Genomic DNA, 18,138 nt, shown 5'->3' on the forward strand with positions numbered 1-18,138 from the left:
TCGGAGTTGGGAGTTGGTGGAAAGGGCGGCATTTACCCGGGATGAAGTGATAACATTGAGAGTGAGTACTGAACATGCAGAACGTGACAGATGAATTGTAATCTAGAACAAAGTTGATTTGCCCGAAAGCAAGTCTTACTTCAACGAAAAGCTGTATGTTATCTTTCTTCTGCATAAATTATGTGTGTACGCGTAATTAAGCACTAAAGGGCACGTAAGTGAATGAATAAAGCTGCTTTTCGGATTTTTTAATAAAGAGTGCACCATTCCCAGAAATACTGCAATACTGACCATACGCGAAGTTGATGTAGCAAGCTACTAATCCAACTCCTTTCTGCAAAAATCGGATTCAGTCCATAAATCAGGAACATATCAGATATTTTAAAAAAATCTGACAAGAACTTTATTTTATTTCAAAAATATAAAATATTTAAAAAACATTTGGATGATCTGTACAATTAGTCATGCCATACAAACGCAAACATTCCATCTCTTTGCATACAGAGATAGAGTAATCATTCATATATACAGGTCTGTACCATTACTGTCCATATATTTAGCTGAGGCATCAGTGGAGCTCGCTTACTGTGTGGGCCCCCTGGTCTTTGGCAGGCAAATGTTGCACGGCAGTCTTTCCCCACCTTGCATTGGCCACAGCTAGCCAAGCTTCAGCGCGTCCCTCAACACATAGTCTTGGACCTCGGGATGTGCCAGTCCACAACAATCAATCGGGGTCAGCTTCTTTAGTTGAAAGATCATCAGGTTGTGGACTGACCAAAGAGCGGCTTTCAATGAGTTGATGATCCTTCAGGCACAGTTGATGATCGTGTCAGTGTGAGACCCGGGGAACAGACTGTAGGGCACGGAGTCCCGCATCATAGTGCGGATCGGGTCGAACCTCGACAAACACCACTGCATTCGTCTCCAGAGTCCTTTGCGTAGGCACATTCCAGAAGGAGGTATATAACAGTTTCGTCCCCTCTGCAGCCGCTTCGAGGGCAGCGTGTAGTGTGGCAGAGTCCTGGCGTGCACAAAATATCTCACAGGCAAAGCCCCTCTCACCACCAACCAAGCTATGTCTTGGTGCTTGTTGGAAAGTTCTGGTGATGAGGCATTCTGCCAAATGACTTTGACAGTATGCCCAGGGAACCGCTTGACAGGATCCACCATCTCCTTTTCGTGAAGGGTCTCAAGGACCCTACATGCTGACCACTTCCTGATGGACTCGTGATGAAAGGAGATTTTCTTCAAATATTTCTCTACCAAGGACAGGTGATAAGGAACGGTCCAACTACTTGAAGTGTTCCACGGCAGAGAGGCCAGGTCCATCAATCGCAACAACGGGGACAGGTAGAAACTCAGTATGTAGTGACACTTGGTTTGCGTACCGGGGATCCACTCACAGGTTGATGCAACCACATACAAAGGTAACCATCGGGGTGAGGATGGTATTTGGTGTGTTTGTTCTACCGTTGACCAGAGCTTTGTACATCGAGTCCCTTCGAACCCTGGCCAGCTTTGATCTCCGTACAAAATGGGAACTTTTGGGTGACTGCGACGGCACCGAACCAAATACCCAGCACCTTCAGGTGATCAGTCCTGACGGAGAAGGGGGATGAAGGATTTGTCAGCCCCGTTCCCGAAAAGCAGGCGTCACTGTTGCCTCAGTTGACCTTGGCCCCTGAGGCCCATTCGAACTGGTTACATATACATAAAAGTCTGCGCACGGACAGCGGATCCGAGCAGAAAACGGCGACATCATCCATGTACAGGGTGGCCTTATCCTGCAGGCCGCCCTGCCAGGAATAGACACCCCACTCAGGCTTGCATCCTTCCTGATGGACTCGGCAAATCGCTCTATGCAGCACACAAACAAGGCAGGAGAGAGAAGACTGCCCTGCCCGACTCTGGATCTGACTCGGAAGCTGTCTGATTTCAACCCATTGATGGAGACTGCACTGTCAATCTTGCTGTAAAGCAGTCTGATCCAATTACAGATTCCCTCCCCAAAGCCCATTTTGGAGAGAACATTTCTCATCTACGTATGTGATATCCTGTCAAAGGCTTTCTCTTGGTCCAGGCTGACGAGGTAGGCGTCCAACCCCCAGTCCTGCACGTAGGCAATCGTATCCCTGAGGAGTGCAAGACTCTGAGCGAGCTTCCTGCCCGGTACAGCACAGGTTTGGTAAGGGTGGATCACGGATCCCAGAGTAGACCTGACCCGGTTGGCAATGACCTTTGCCAAGATTTTGTAATCTGCATTTAATGTTGAGATTGGTCTCCAGTTTCTGATTTCCTCCCTCTTGTAGGTGCGGGTGACGATACCTTTCCTCATGAATTCACTCATGGCACCTGCCAGAAACATACTGACATACACCTCCAGGAGGTTCTGGCCAATCCCTTCCCAGAGAGCAGAATAGAGCTCGTCCGGTAAGCCGTCGCTTCTGCGAGTTTTATTCTTTCAGAAGAAATCGAGGGCCTTGGACAGCTAATCCAGAGATAGCGGCTGTTCCAGCGTCTCCCGTGTTCTGTCGTCTCAGACCTCCGTGATAGAGGACAGGAACGACTGCGAGGCCGCACTGTTAGTTGGCCTCGAGTCATACACGCTAGCATAGACGGATTTGCTGATCCTCATTACGTCAACCTGAAATGATGTCACTAAGCCTGAGATGATGTTACCAAGCCTGTGATAACGTTACCATGCCATTTTCTTCCTTCAGGCTGCTGAGCACGGAGCTCTCTTTGTGCACCTTCTGGAAGAAGAAACGTGAGCACGTCTTGATAATTATCTTGGAGGCCTCCGAGGCAAAGAGCGAGGCTTCCTGGCCCTTCACCTCCTAGAGGTCCTCCGTGACATCAAACCTCATTGTTTGCAGCAGGAGCAGGTTCTGTATACTTTCCTGGAGTTGGGACAGTTTTCCCCGCCTATCTCTCGCCTCCTGAACACCTTTGAGGGTGAAGAACCTGCTGATGTTCCCTTTTACTGTTTCCCACCAGTCCGGTGGAGACTAAAACAGGGGCTTCACGGTTCTCCAAACTGCGTAATCCCTCTTGAGATACTCAATGTTTCCCGGCGTCAGCAGCTTGGTGTTCAATTTCCACGATCCCTTACCAGAACGCTGCTCATCCTGTAGGTGACAGGCAGCCAGCAGTGGTCAGACAAGAACTCCAGCTTGACAACGGTGGACCTGACCGGGACCGTTCTGGACACAAACAGGTCATCTATCCTTGAGCGGATAGACCCGTCCTTCTGTGACCAGGTATATCTATGCTGCGCTCCGCCTGCGGGGGTACTGAAGACGTTGTGCAGCTTGGCATCTTTGACCGTTTCCATCAGGACTCTGGACGTGGTGTCCAGTTTACTGTCCCCCCGCCAGATCGTCCATCTGCATCAATGGTACAGTTGAAATCTCCGATTAGAATGACCTACCTGGACGTAGCCAGCAACAGTAGAAGCTGCTGCAGGACGGCCAAAGCGTCACTCTTACCCGTTGAGCGTACACATCCATCAGTCTCAGGGGAGCATTTCTATATATGACATCAGCAACGAGGAGGCGCCCGCCACCTCCTTAACCTCGGAGATGGCGAAGTTGCCTCCTCGCAACAGGATACCCAAGTACGGAGGCGCGGCTATCGTTGCCTTCCGACCAACCTGACAGCCCATGGGCCCGCGAGCTCGACTGTAGGTGCGGTATGCCATACTCCTGCAGAAACAGGACATCAGCTTCAAAGTTGGTCAGGAAGGCCAGCATAGAAACATTTAATGCCATACACATTAACAGCGGCAATGTTTATGCCCATTTTAACAGTTTATGAGGTTGCTAGTGTCCATTTCCTGCTTGTCCTGCCTCTCTGGGGTAGCTATCTGCATTCCTGTGGTGAAAACGATCTGCTGGATACTCGCAGGGCTGAGGTAAATGTTCGGCTCCACACAGCAGGGATTTGCCTGCTCTGGTATCTTCGGGATGGGACTAGAGTTCGCACAGTCCCGTTCTCTGTCTGACAGCGGGCCTGTCCGAACATCGCTGCTCTCAGTTACCTGGAGCTGTGGGGAGGTCGGTCCCTCCTGGTTCTCATTGTGTGGGGTGTGGTCTTTACCAGCCCCGTCAAAGAGTTCGTCATTTCATGTTTGAGGGATGCTTCCCTCCTTTCTCTTCGCAGCACTCTGTCTCTTCCTCTTGTGACGACCCTCCTTATGCCCGTCCTCACCATCTGAAGAGCTGCCTATATCCTTCTCATGCAACTGTCATTTCCCCCTTTGCTGGGTGGCTTTAGGGGTCTGGCCAGGTTTCGTCCTCTTGTTTTTAACAAGAATTCAGTCCTCTGCCTCCGTGGTTTGCTCCTCCTCCATTTTCTGCATCTGTTCTGTGGGAGCTTGGATTGGCTGCTGCTCCTCCCCGATGGCTACCATCTGCTCCGCTCAATCCTTCTGGGTGCCCCCAGACAGCGTTGCCATGCTGGGTTGTGGTACCTTGCTGGCCTTTTGTGGTCCACGGCTCGCACTGCCACCCCCGGCCATCTGCGCATAGGTGGTGGCCCCTCCAATAGTATTAATGAAATTTGCCCAATTTCGTTTATGCTCAAGTCTTGCTTCCACGATATTGATAGCCATAGATTTATGGAAATGTATCTGAATAGCAAGTGTGATTAGTTGGATTCTTTCTTCTTGATATTGTCTTTTATACCACTTGCCACTTTACATCTCAAGCCTGAAATTTTTCGAATGTTGTCACGGATTGCTACAGTGTCTGAGTAGCTGAAAGTTATGATGCATGTTAGGCAACTGATTGGATATACGCACACTTCTGCCCTCATTGTACATAGAAGATGATTGGCCAAACTAAAAATTGGCCATGTTGAGGAGTTGAAGGTGATTATGAGGAATTACCACGGAATTGGGCAGCATGGTGGCTCAGTGATTGGCACTACTGCCTCACAGCGCCAGAGACCTGGGTTCAATTACCGCCTCGGGCAACTGTCTGTGTGGAGTTTGCACGTTCTCCCCGTGTTTGCGTGGGATTCCTCCAGATGCTCCGGTTTCATCCCATAGTCCAAAGATATGCAGGTTAGGTGAATTGCCCATGCTAAATTGTCCATAGTGCTCGATGGATTAGTCGGGGTGAATGTAATGGAATGGGTCTGGGTCGGGTGCTGTTCGGAAGATTGGTGTGGACTTTTTTGGGCCGAAGAGCCTGTTTCCACACAGTCGGGAATCTAATTTAATCTAAATCTATACTGCTGAGATGATAGGCCTTTGGCTCCAGAACCCTTTATCCCTTTGTGATATGGATAACTCTCATCAGTGGAAGATGTATTCCTTGATTCCCATTGGCTGCTTTTAATGCTGCTCATTCAGCTGTATTCGATGAAATTCTGCAAAGAGCTCTCTCTCTCTTGCCTTTCCTTCTCAGTTTCTTTGACCATGGTCTGCTGTAACAAGACTGCAGTGAGTTCAGGGCGTGTGTGGCCACGGTGGGATCAAACTGAGAGTGTGTTAAGTAGGTTGTTATGATATATTTACGTCTTGACATTGACTTCTTACCTCTTACAAAGTTGGAGCAATACTGGAGCAGCTCAATTACAGATGCGGCTGGCTTTGGACCACAAACTGCGCTTCAAACAAATCTGAAACTTTTGCTTGACTCAGGGCAATTGGAGCAATTCGTATTTCTTGTAGTTTCTTGACATTACATAGAGCAAGTAAAATTATTTGGAGACAGGTATTTGTGGTTCAGATTAGATCTGGAAGATAATCCACTCAGATATCTATTTGAAGATGACAGTAGGTCATTCAATCTAGTATTTTATACCAATGTCATGGATATCTCTATCCTCAACAATGGGGAAAGTCGTGATACTTTCTCCTCCAAGTAATTTTCCTAATTGTGTATTGCCAAATATGAAAGAGTCCAAAATTACTGTGAATGCAATTTACTGTTCACAATTCTGTGGTATATTTTTTATATCACATTCACTTTCCATACAAAAGGACCCTGAATCTGCCTCAGAATTGATAAGCTGAAACATGAGCTTCAAACACTGCAGCACATCCGGAAGGTATCTGAGTGCTTTGTTTCAAGAGGCAGTCACACCTGGTAGATTAATGACCACAAATCCAGTCAGTGACAATGGACAGCCGGGTGTGACTGCAAGTGAGGCACATAGAGGGATCCAGAAAGAGGAGACTCAGCTCTTAACCGTATCCAACAGTCATAGAGTACTTGCTCCTTGTGCAGATGAGGAATTGAGCTGTGGAAAGGATGGACCAGCTGACCACAGCATCGTGGGACAAGAAAACATTGAAGAGAGGAGAGCAAGTCGACAATTGGGTAATTGTAGGGCATTCCATAATTAGGGAAATAAATAGTATCCTTTGAAAGCAGGATTGAGAGTCCCACATGGTATGTTACCTGCCCAATGCCACCTCGGACCGGCTTGAAAGGATATTGGAGAGGGAGGAGGAGGATTCAGTATTCCACATCGGGACAAACAACATAAGCAAGGCAAGGCAAGAGGAGCAGTTTAGGGATTTTCAGGAACTCGGAATCAAGGGTCCTCAAGGGTCATAATCTCCAGATTGTTGTCTCAGCTAAATTCACTTGGCACAGAGATGTGAGAATAAGGGAAGTAATCATCTGGCTAAAAGAGTGATGGGGCACTGGCATCAATATTGGAACAGGAGTGATCAGTACTATTGTTATGGCCTCCACCTGAACCGAGCTGGGGCCAGTGTCCTAGCGAATAGGGTGATCAACCGGATTTTATAGACAATAGTCAATCGACAAAAGGTGCATGAGTAGGCCATTCAACCCTTTGAGCCAGAACCACCATTTATTATAATCATGGCTGATCAGACACAATGTGTATCATGTTCCTGCCTTATTCCCATAACCCTTCATTTCACTATCTATATGAGCTCTGTCCATTTCTTTCTTGAAAGTATCCAGAGACATGGCCTCCACTGCCTTTTGGGGTAGAGCATTCCATATATCGACTACTCTCTGAGTGAAGAAGTTTCTCCTCAACTCTGTTCTAAATGGCCGACCCCTTATTTTTAAACTATGTCCTCTGGTTCTGGACTCACCCATCAGCGGAAACATGCTTCCTGCCTCCAGAGTATCCAATCCTTTAATAATCTTACACATCTCAATCAGATCCCCTCTCATCCTTCTGAACTCAAGTTTATACAAGCCCAGTCGCTCCAATCCTTCAACATCTAAGAGTCCTGCCATTCTAGGAATTGACCTCATGAAACTATGCTGCACTCCCTCAATAGACAGAATGTCCTTCCGCAAAAGTGGAGACCAAAAATGCACACAATACTCCGGGTGCGATCTCACCAGGGCCCTGTACAGCTGCAGAAGGATCTATTTGCTCGTATATTCAATTCCTCTTGTTATGAAGGCCAGCATGCCATTAGTTTTCTTCACTGCCTACTGTACCTGCATGCTTGCTTTCATTGCCTGATGTACACGAACACCTAGATCTCATTGTACTACCCCTTTACCTAACTTTACTCTATTTAGATAGTAGTCAGGATTAGAGTCGTGCTGGAAAAGCACAACAGGTCAGGCAGCATCCAAGAAGCAAAAAACTCGACGTTTCTGGCAGGAGCACTTCATGACGAATGAGATGCATTTCTCATGCAGGGCTCCTGCCCGAAACGTTGATTTTCCTGCTCCTTGCATGCTGCCTGACTTGCTGTACTTCTCCAGCACCACTCTAACCTGGACTCTGATCTCCAGCATCTGCAGTTCTCACTCTCGCCGACTTCATTTAGATAGTAATCTGCCTTCCTGTTCTTGCCAGCAAAGTCGATAACCACACATTTATACACATTAAACGGCATCTGCCATGCGTCTATCCACTCACCTATCCTGTCCAAGCCACCCTGTATTCTCAAAACATCCTCCTCACATTTCACCCTGCCACCCACCTTTACGTCGTCAGCACATTTGCTAATATTACTTTTAATACCTTCATCTATATCATTAATACATTATAAACAGCTGCAGTCCCAGCATCGAACCAGCATCGCCTTCCATTCTGACAAGGACCCATTTATCACTACTCTTTGCTTCCTGACAGCCGGCCAATTTTCAGTCCAAGTTAGTAGTTTGCCCCCAATACCATATGTCCTAATTTTGCTCACTAATGTCCTGTCCCAGACTTTATCACAGGCTTTCTGCAAGTCCAGGTATATTACATCCACTGGCTCTGGCTTATCCATCTTTATAGTTTAATCCTCAAAAATTCCAGAAGATTAGTCACACACTGACTAGGAAGTGGGGGAGAAGGGAAGGGTAAAACTCAAAGAAGTACATTGACCAATGGGAAGCAATGCTGCAATTAACATCTGTAAGGGTAGAGCCAACTGTACTGAAAATATGGAAAAAATGAAAAGACAACAGAACTCAGGCAGTTTATTAAAGTCTCTTGCACACAAAACAGGAAGCAGTGTTTGGAAACGGTTAGGAATTCAACTTCAAACACATCGGATGAATGAATAACAATGAATAGAGGGATGGTCAATACAGGACTGAAGGTGATGTAATGAATCCCAGCAGTATATGGAATAAGATAAATGTGGATGCAGTGCAGACTGAAATTGTCAGGAATGATTTGGTGGGCATCAAGGAGACATGGCTGCAAGGGGATCAGCACTGAGAGCTAAATAACCAAGGAATCCATTGCATCCCATTGAAAAGGCAAGTGACCAGAGGGAATGAGATTGCATTTCAAGTAAAAAAAAGGAAGAAATTAAATCAATAGCATTAAATGAAATAGAGTCACATGATGTAGAATCTGTGTGGATAGAGTTGAGGAACCGCAAAGGTAAACAAAAACATAATGTGCGTTATCTACAGACTGCCAAATGGTAATCAGGATTTGGGACAGATGATACACCAAGAGATAGAAAAGGCTTGGAAGAAAGATAAGGTTACAGTGATCGTGGGGTGGGGGGGGAGAGATTTCAATATGTGGGGGCTGAGAAAATGAGATTGGCAGTGGATCGCAAGAAAAGGAATATGTGGAATGTATACCAGGTGGTTTTCTGGAGCAGCTTGTGGTGAAGCCCACTGGGGATCAGACAATAATAAATTTAGTGTTGTGCAATGAGACAGACTTGTGAAGGGATCTTCAGGGGAAGGAACCCTGAGGAGGCAGTGACCATAATATGATAGAATTTACCCTGCAGCTTTAGGGGAGAAGGTGGAATGAGATGTAACAGTACATAGAACATAGAAGATTACAGCGCAGTACAGGCCCTTCGGCCCTCGATGTTGCGCCGATCCAAGCCCACCTAACCTACACTAGCCCACTATCCTCCATATGCCTATCCAATGCCCGCTTAAATGCCCATAATGAGGGAGATTCCACCACTGCTACTGGCAGGGCATTCCACGAACTCACGACTCGCTGAGTAAAGAACCTACCCCTAACATCTGTCCTATACCTACACCCTCCCCCTTAATTTAAAGCTATGCCCCCTTGTAATAGTATTACAGTTTAATAAAGGCAACTACAGAGGCATGAGGGAGAAGCTGACCAGAATTGACTGGGAGAGAAGTCTAACACGGAAGACCGAGAAACAGCAATGGGAGGAGTATCTGGGAGTCATTTGAGAGACAAACAAAAATTCATCCTAAGGAAATATAAGCATATCAAAAGGAGAATTAGGCGATACGGCTTACTAGAGAAGTCAGGGACAGCACAAAAGCAAAAGAAAAATCATGTAGTGTGACGAATAGCAATGGGAAGACAGAGAATTGAAAAGCTGACAATGACCAACAGAGGACAGTGAAGAAAGCAATGTGGACAGAGAAGATGAAATATAAGGGTAAGCTATCTGGTGATATTAGGAAAGATTGCAAGAGTTTCTTTACATATACGAAGCACATAAAATCGGCAGAAGTGGGCATTGGCTGCCGGAAAATGATGCTAGGGAAGTAGCAGTGGACAGCAAGGAAATGGCTGAGGAACCGAATACGTACTTTGTATCACTCTGCTCCTGGAATGCTGCCTGACTGGGTGTGCGTTTCCAGCAACATACTCTGATCTCCAGCATCTGCAGTCCTCACTTTCTCCTGATTCAGTGCATAAAGGACGAGAGTATAAAAGGACGAGAGTATAAAAGCAGGGATGTGAAGCATATAAGGTTACAGTTTCACGGGAGGTGCCCTAAAGAAACATCAGTATTAGATTTGAAATAAGATCCATTCAGCAATCTAATATCAACATGGAAGAACCTGTTCTTGAACCTGTTGATACATTACTTTACGCTTCTGAATCTTCTGCGTGATGGAAGAGCTTGGAAGAGAGTACTAGTGCGGTGGGTGGGAAGTGCCTTTGATGATGCTGGGAGCCTTTCTGCGGCAGTGAGAAATATAAATGCAGTGCATGGATGGGAAGTTAGCTTCCGTGATGGTCCAGGCTGTGATCGCACCTTTTTGTGGTTTCTTATGGTCCTGGGCAGAGCAGTTGCCGTAGCAATCAAAAGGTGCATAACTAGCATTTTTATTAAACATGTAGGCAAAAGAAGCATGAGTGGGTGGATTCAGGCTACCACAGACCTAGGAGTTTGAATTTTTTCTTTCAGTTGGTGAATTTGGAAATTTGGGGAAAATTCCAGCTCTCTCTTTCTTTCTCTCTCTCTTTCTCTCTCTCTCTCCCTTTGTGCTGGTTCAAAAGGTTGAGCTCTCTCTTTGTTGCTGGGTTCGTGTTTTGGGGTTTTTCCTTTCCCTGGAGGCGATATCAAGTTAGGGGGATCTGATTTGCTGAATTTGCGTTTGACAAAGATGTTGCTATATTGGAAAAGTTGATGAGTATTAATAAAATAATGTGTTATTTTGATTGGTAGAGTTACAATTAAACCAATCTTTGTTCTTGATGATATTTTACCTGTATTGTAAGAATAAAGTTTGTTTTGTCAAAGTCAAGTAGTTTGACCAATCGAATCGCATCTGGAATGCAACACTTTCCACTTGCCTTTTAGTGACACACAGCTGGGGTTGAGGCGCTCTCCTTGATAGGTTTCAAGGCGGCTTAGTCTGGTCAAGAATGCTTGCTTGCTTTCAAATAGTGAGAGTGTGCAGCAGGCGGTATATTGTGAATGGTTTTTGCATGTGAGAGAGTGATACAGAGTGAGAAGAGGAGAGGACAGTTTAAATATTTGTCTGTGCCCGACTGTTTGATAGAAAGTGCTGCAGAGGGTAGATTGTTAAATGTTTTTGCGTAGGAGTGCACCGCAAGGATATCAACAAAATTGCGTGTGTGAGAGAGACAACACAGTACAGAGTGCAACGAGGGATATAGTTCATTTAAGATTTGTGTGTGACACAGAGAGAGTACAGCAGAGGGCAGATTATTAACGATTTGTGTGAGTGAGACAGAGTGGTACGGAGAGAGTCTAGCAGGGGAGAGATTATGAAATACTTTTGTGTGAACGAGTGTGTGAAGGACAGAAAGTGAAGCAGAGAGGATTGTATTAACCACCTATATATGTGTGTGTGTGAGGGAGAGAGAGACAATACAATGCGGACAGAGTGCAGTGGAGGGATGCACTTAATTTAAGGTTTGTATGTCATTCCAGTACAGGGAGGCTTTGACCTGCAGACACCACCATCCCCTCACCTTCCGCCTGGAATAGATACACCCTCCCCCACCCCCTCAGGTTCGCATCCTTCCTCATGGACTCAGCAAAAGACTCCAGATTACACACAGCCAAGGCAGGAGAGTGAGTAGCCCTACCTGACTCTGGATCTGATCGGGAAGCTTTCTGATTCACATTCATTGATTGAGACTGCGCTAACGATGTTGGTGGAGAACATTCGGGTCCAATTGCACATTCCCTCTGCACAACATATTTTGGTGACCACGCTCCACATGTCAGAGCTTTATATCCAGTCAAAGGCCTGTCCCTGGGTCAGGTTGATGAGGCCATCCCTAATGTAGGTGATCGTATCCCTGGGATCGTCCTGTCTGGCAGAGCACAGGTTTGGTTGGGGTGAATCACCAGTGCAAGAGCAGTTAGCCAGTTGGTGAGGACACACGAACATTTCTCTTGTAGAAAAAAAGGTTTCCCCACTCATATTCTATTTATACCTTTCTCCTCCCCCAGTTCTGAACTACCCCACCCTGGGGAAAAAAACACCAGCCTACGACCCTCATGATGTTGCAAAGCTCAAATGTTAGTTTCTATTTTATGTTGATCCTAAGGTGATGCTTGAACAAAGCTGTTGTAATTTTCTTCAAAAGTAAAGTTATTGAGACTGAACCGTCAGGTCAAGTCACCATTTTCCCATCTCGCATGAGGGAGAGAGAGAGAGAGAGAGAGAGAGACGGGTGGCGATGGTTTAACCTGAGGGTCCCCACACTTCAATAGAGTGCGAGATGGTGAGAAGGAGAGTCCTTCGTGTTAACCTCAGCCAATGCAGGAATTAAACCAATACCGTTGGCCTCATTTTTTTTTACAAACAAGCCTCCACCCAACTGACATAACCAGCCTCCAACAGTGAAAGAACTTGTCATGTTTCTGTGAAACAGAGTTCTGAAGCCATTTTGAGAATAATTTTCAAATTCAGCAGAAATGATAAGTGGTGACAGTGTGATGGATTGATGAAGCATATAACATCTGATCTCGCAGAGTTAAATCTTAACGGACCCCAATTAATAAGGAGTTAGCCGTAACTCTGTCCATGACTGTGTGGTTCATGGAGATGAACAGGCAGTGTCTGATAAACATGCTCAATATAAAAGCGTTCAGATCTGCAGTGTGATTTAGAGAGATGCTGTGGACTGCAGTATCATTCCCTTTCCAATCACGAATCCGGAAAATCAGATAAAATTAACTACAAATTGCAATTTGGGTAAAACATTGAGACATCCTTGCAGGGCAGTATGTGACGTACCAGAAGACATGTGCTCTGGCTTCCAGCCCATAACCGCCGAGTGCCAATTGGTGAGTTTGTTCATTTGGACTCTGCGAAAGGGCTGAGTCACTGAGCCCACTGAAGCAACGTTGTTCCAAATCACTCAAATAGAACACAAAAAACGGTTGCTCCTGTCCTGGCAGGAAATATTGGAACAGTTGGTCAGTGATGCTGTTCATTCCCAAACAAGGCTGCTGTCCCACTCCCAGCTCTGCCGTCCATTCCCCATCAACAATATCCACATTTGATGCCATGTTCATTTTGCGCATCGGGACACCAATGCTGATGGTGATCCGTTGATTTAGGTTTATGGGAAATACAACATTCAGGCATTAGAATCACCAGCACTCACTGCTGGTCTGCCCTTAGGTTTCTTTTATTCAGACAGTTTCTTCAGAGATGTCACTATATACATCTGGAGAAGATGGGACTGATGCAGGGCCATCTATCTCAGAGGTAGGGACACTACCGCTGTGCAACAAGATCTCCTATCAGATTTGCTGCTTATTAATTAATTAAATAATTGGCGTGAGTGGAGCTCTGCGCCAGCTCTCTGAATCTGGGCTGAGTTGCCACGGAAAAAAAGTGTTTTGCTCATTCTTTGGTGCTCCTCTGCAGCCACGTGTTGCAACCTACAGTGATACCTTTACATCGAGCCTCCTCCTAGATAGTGCTCCTGACTGATCCTTTTTACCGTCAGGTACCCGATCTGAAACACAGCACATAGTTCCTGTCTGTTGGCCATGAGGGTTTCCGCTCTCTCTCAGCATGCTGCCTGTATTTTATCAGAATCTGACCAATCTCTGGGACATGGCTGACTCACGCCGGGTCTTCCCGCCGTCAGGAGTAGCGGCTATCGTCAGGTGTCCATTGCTCAGGGAGCTGTAAGTCTACCATTGATGGATTGAGAGGATGGTGGAGGAGAGGGCCATGGATGCAGGGCCGACTAGAGTCAGGGACATGCTGGGTGCTTGGAACCTGGGCTGGATGCTACTGCCAGCAGGGCGGTGATGGACATCCAGCTCACGGCCACTGCCATCCGACTTCAAAAACAATGATGCTCAGACCTGACACCAGGCACCAGCTGAAGGATGCTCAGTTATGCGGTGGGATCCGGTCTTTGTGTATTTCTGCTTGGGCAGAATTTCACGTTGGCCCCAATGTACCCATACCTCCCTTGGATGACATGCTGGCTCAATGGTTAGCACTGCTGCCTCACAGCGCTAGGGACCAAGGTTCGATGCCATCCTCGGGCGACTGTCTATGTGGAGTTTGCACATTCTCCCTGCGTCTGACTGGGTTTCTCTCGAGTGATCCAATTTCCTCCCACAGTCCAGGCTGGTGCAGGCTGGTGGACTAGCTGTATTAAAGTACCCTTAAGGTCCAAGGATGTGCAGGTTAGATGGGCTAGCCATGGGAAATGCAGGGTTACAGGGATTGGGTAAGGGTGTGGGAATGGGTGGGATGCTCTTCAGAGGATCAGTGTGGGCCCAGTTGCCTGCTTCCACACTGTAGACCTTCTCTGATTCTTGGTGCCTGTACCCCACAACCTGAGCTGCCTCTGGAATATGTGTTATGCGTCTTTTCACCTCATGAAATGGCGGTTCTTGTATAGTCCGCTACTGCACACCATTCACCTCGATGCTTCTGCCCGCCAGCTGGAGACACCTTGGCATGGTTATTTTCCACAGGGCGCAGGAATCCCCAGTGAAGAGTACTCTATATGGCCGTTCTCCCTCTATCCATCAGGTACCTGGGATGGACAGTGTTGCAAGCAGCAGACCCGTATTACTGAAGATTGCTGTAGTTCACGGACTTCCAACACAACTGTTTACTTTATGATGTTGTGGGGTCAATGGACCATGTGAATATTGATTGTGAGCATTTACACTTCCTCTTTAGTTATTTGAAAACAACTTGTGTCTTTGGATCCACTTCAGCCCCACCTTCCAGATCTTTGGGAACCCAGTGTGGGGGGGTGTCAACAGATCGGAGGAGCTCCTTGTAGATCTATTCCTGGACGTGGTCAGGTTGGCCATTAACAGGTCCCCGCAGAGGGCCATATAGAGGGTTGTCTCTGGTAACTGCCTGCCCCGCTTCCACCGTCACGTTTAAGCTTGAACGTCTCTGGAGAAGGAGTACATGGTGGCCATCAATGCTCTCGAAACTTCTAACAAGAAGTGTACATTGACAAGTGTAGACTGCTTTATTTCCCCCTCCATTTCCATTTGATTTAGTCCCCTCCTTCTCTCCCCAGCACCAAAGCCTCACCTTTCTTAAACATTGCGCTTAACAATCCTTGCTTGGTCATATAAACATTGGTAATGTGGGGGTCTCCTGGTGGTAGAAGAAATTTTTAAAAATCTATTCACAAAGGAATCTTCCTTTCGGTCTCTCTATGACTCAATGGGTGTGGTGCTGAAAAAGCAGGTCAGGACGCATCTGAGGAGCAGGAAAATCGACGTTTCTGGCATAAGCCCTAAATCAGGAATGAGGTGAGGGTTTGAGAGATAAGTGTGAGGGGGGTGGTTGCTGGGGAGATTGTAGATGGGAGTTTGATAGGTAGATTAATCTGGGGGTGGAAGTTATGGGTCGAAGGCGGGCGCATCAGATGGGTGGGAAAGAAGGAAGATGGACAGATAGGACAGGTCAGGGGGCGGTGTCAAGTTGGTGGCTTGGGAGTGGGATAAGGTGGAGGGAAGGGAAAAGAGGAAACTGATGAAATCCACATTAATCCTGAGTGGTTGCAGGGTTCCAAGGTGGAAGTTGTTCTTCCTCTTGACATTAGGTGGTAAGGGATTGGCGATGGAGGAGGCTTAGGACTTGCATGTTCTTGGTGGAGAGGGAGGGGTGTTAAAATAGTTGACCATGTGGTGGTGGGATTGGTTGGTGCGGGTGTCCCAGAGATGTTTCTCTGAAACGATCTGCAAGTTGGCGTCCTGTCTCCCAGATGTAGAGGAGGCCAATCGGGTGCAATGGATACAATAGATAACGCGTGTGAAAGTACAGGTAAATTTCTGTTCCTTCAGGTTTGGGATGAATATGATCAGCAAACTCCACTCTGACTGGGTTTGATAATGTCTTCGCTAAGCATTACATTCACTTGTGTGACTTTGTGAGGATTAAGTCTGGAGGGCTGTTATTTTATGGGGACTGCATTTCCTACTTGCTCTTCATGTACAATAGTATTAGACCTCCCCAACCTATCCCTGCATATGTCCTGATACTGGTGCAACAAATGTTTCAACTCGCATCTTTCCTGGTGCTTTCTTAAATCACCAACACTGTGACTCTATGTGTCCCACTTCATTACAGTCGAAACACCTGAGGACGTTCACTTTCTTTTCACCCTCTTGGGCTTCTATTTTCACCTGTGGTGAATTAATACCAGTGTGCTCTAACCATTGTTTTGTACTGAAGGATCTCCCATTCTCCCAATTTCTTTCCCTGACAGGAAGCTACAGAATAAATCTCACCTTATGGACTAATGCTATCTCTGCTATCTGCTATCTCTGCGGCTCTTCTTACTTAGAATCACAGAGTCATAGAGTCATATGGCATGGAAACAAACTCTTCAGTCCAAACAGTCCATGCAGAACATAATCCCAAAGAAAACTTGTCGCACCCGCCCATATCTCTCCAAACGTTTCCTATTCACATGCTTTACCAAGTGCCTTTTAAACATCGTAATTATGTCCACATCCAGCACTTAAAGTCATAGAGTCATAGAGATGCACAGCACGAAAACAGACCCTTCGGTCCAACTTGTCCATGCCGACCAGATTTCCCAACCCAATCGGGTCCCACCTGCCAGCATCCGGCCCATATCCCTCTCAACCCTTCCTATTCATATGCCCATCTAAATGTCTTTTAAATGTTGCAATTGTGCCAGCCTGCACCACTTCCTCTGGCAGCTCATTATAGATACATACCACCTTCTGTGTGAAAAGGTTGACCCTTAGGTCTCTTTTACGTCTTTCCCCTCTCACCCTAAACCTATGCCCTCTAGTTCTGGACTCCCCCAGCCCAGGAAAAATACTTTGTCTATTTATCCTTTCGATGCCCTTCATGATTTTATAAATCCCTAAAATGTCACCCCTCAGCCTCCGATGCAACAGGCTAAAATACCCCCACCTGTTCGCCATCTTCCTATAGCTCAAATCCTCCAACCCTGGCATCATCCTTGTAAATCTTTTCTGAACCCTTTCAATTTTCACTACATTCTTCCAATAGGAAGGAAACCAGAATTGCACACAATATTCCAAAAATGGCCGAACAAATGTCCTGATTGGTTTGGTACTGGAAAAGCACAGCAGGTTAGGCAGCATCTGAGGAGCATGAACATCAACACTTCGGGCATGAGCCCTTCATCAGGAATGAGAATTCTCTGACCACTAAAGGAAAGCATACCAAACGCCTTCTTTCCTCTCCTATCTAACTGCGAATCCACTTTCAAGGAGCTATGAACCTGCACTCCAAGGCATCTTTGTTCAGCAACACTAGGACCTTTCCATTAAGTGTGTTAGTCCTGCTAAGATTTGCTTTCCCAAAATGCAGCACCTCGCATTTATCTAAATTAAACGTCATCTGCCACTTCTCAGCCCATTGGCCTATCTGATTAAGATCCCATTGTAAACTGAGGTAACCATCTTCGCTCTCCACTGCACCTCAAATTTCAGTGTCATCTGCAAATTTACTAAATATGCCTCTTATGTTCACATCCAAATCATTTATATAAATGATTCCCTAGCTTCCCATAGAGTTCTAGATTACGCTTGTTCAGATCCAGGTGATTAATCTACTTTTATGTGTTTCAAGACATCCAGCACCTCCTCCTCTGTAATATAGACATTATTCAAGATGTCAACATCTATTTCTCTACATTCTACATTTCACATGTCCTTTACTACAGTAAACACTGATGCAAAATACTCGTTTAGTTTCGTCTGCTGCCACCTTGCTGATCGTTGAGGGGCCCTATTCTCTCCCCAGTTACACTTTTGTCCTTAACGTATTTGTAAAAACCCTTTGGATTCTTCTTAGCTCTATTTGCCAAAGCTATCTCATGTCCCCTTTTTGCCCCTTTGATTCTCTCTTAAGAATACTCCTACTGCCTTTATACTCTTCTAAGGATTCACTCGATCTATCTTTTCTGTACCTGACATATGCTTCCTTCTTTTTTCTTTACCAAATCAATAATTTCTTT

At 46.1% G+C, this 18,138-nt stretch overlaps 1 pseudogene; it reads right to left on the reverse strand.

Annotated features, from left to right (window-relative positions):
- Nucleotides 1-253: 253 nt before the first annotated feature.
- On the reverse strand, nucleotides 254-432 carry LOC148138483 (U2 spliceosomal RNA; annotated as a pseudogene).
- Nucleotides 433-18,138: the final 17,706 nt, after the last annotated feature.

The sequence above is a fragment of the Chiloscyllium plagiosum genome, unplaced genomic scaffold (genome assembly GCF_037043375.1).
Source record: "Chiloscyllium plagiosum isolate Xiang-an unplaced genomic scaffold, Cpla_swu_hap1 HiC_scaffold_40, whole genome shotgun sequence".
Lineage (NCBI taxonomy): Eukaryota > Metazoa > Chordata > Chondrichthyes > Orectolobiformes > Hemiscylliidae > Chiloscyllium > Chiloscyllium plagiosum.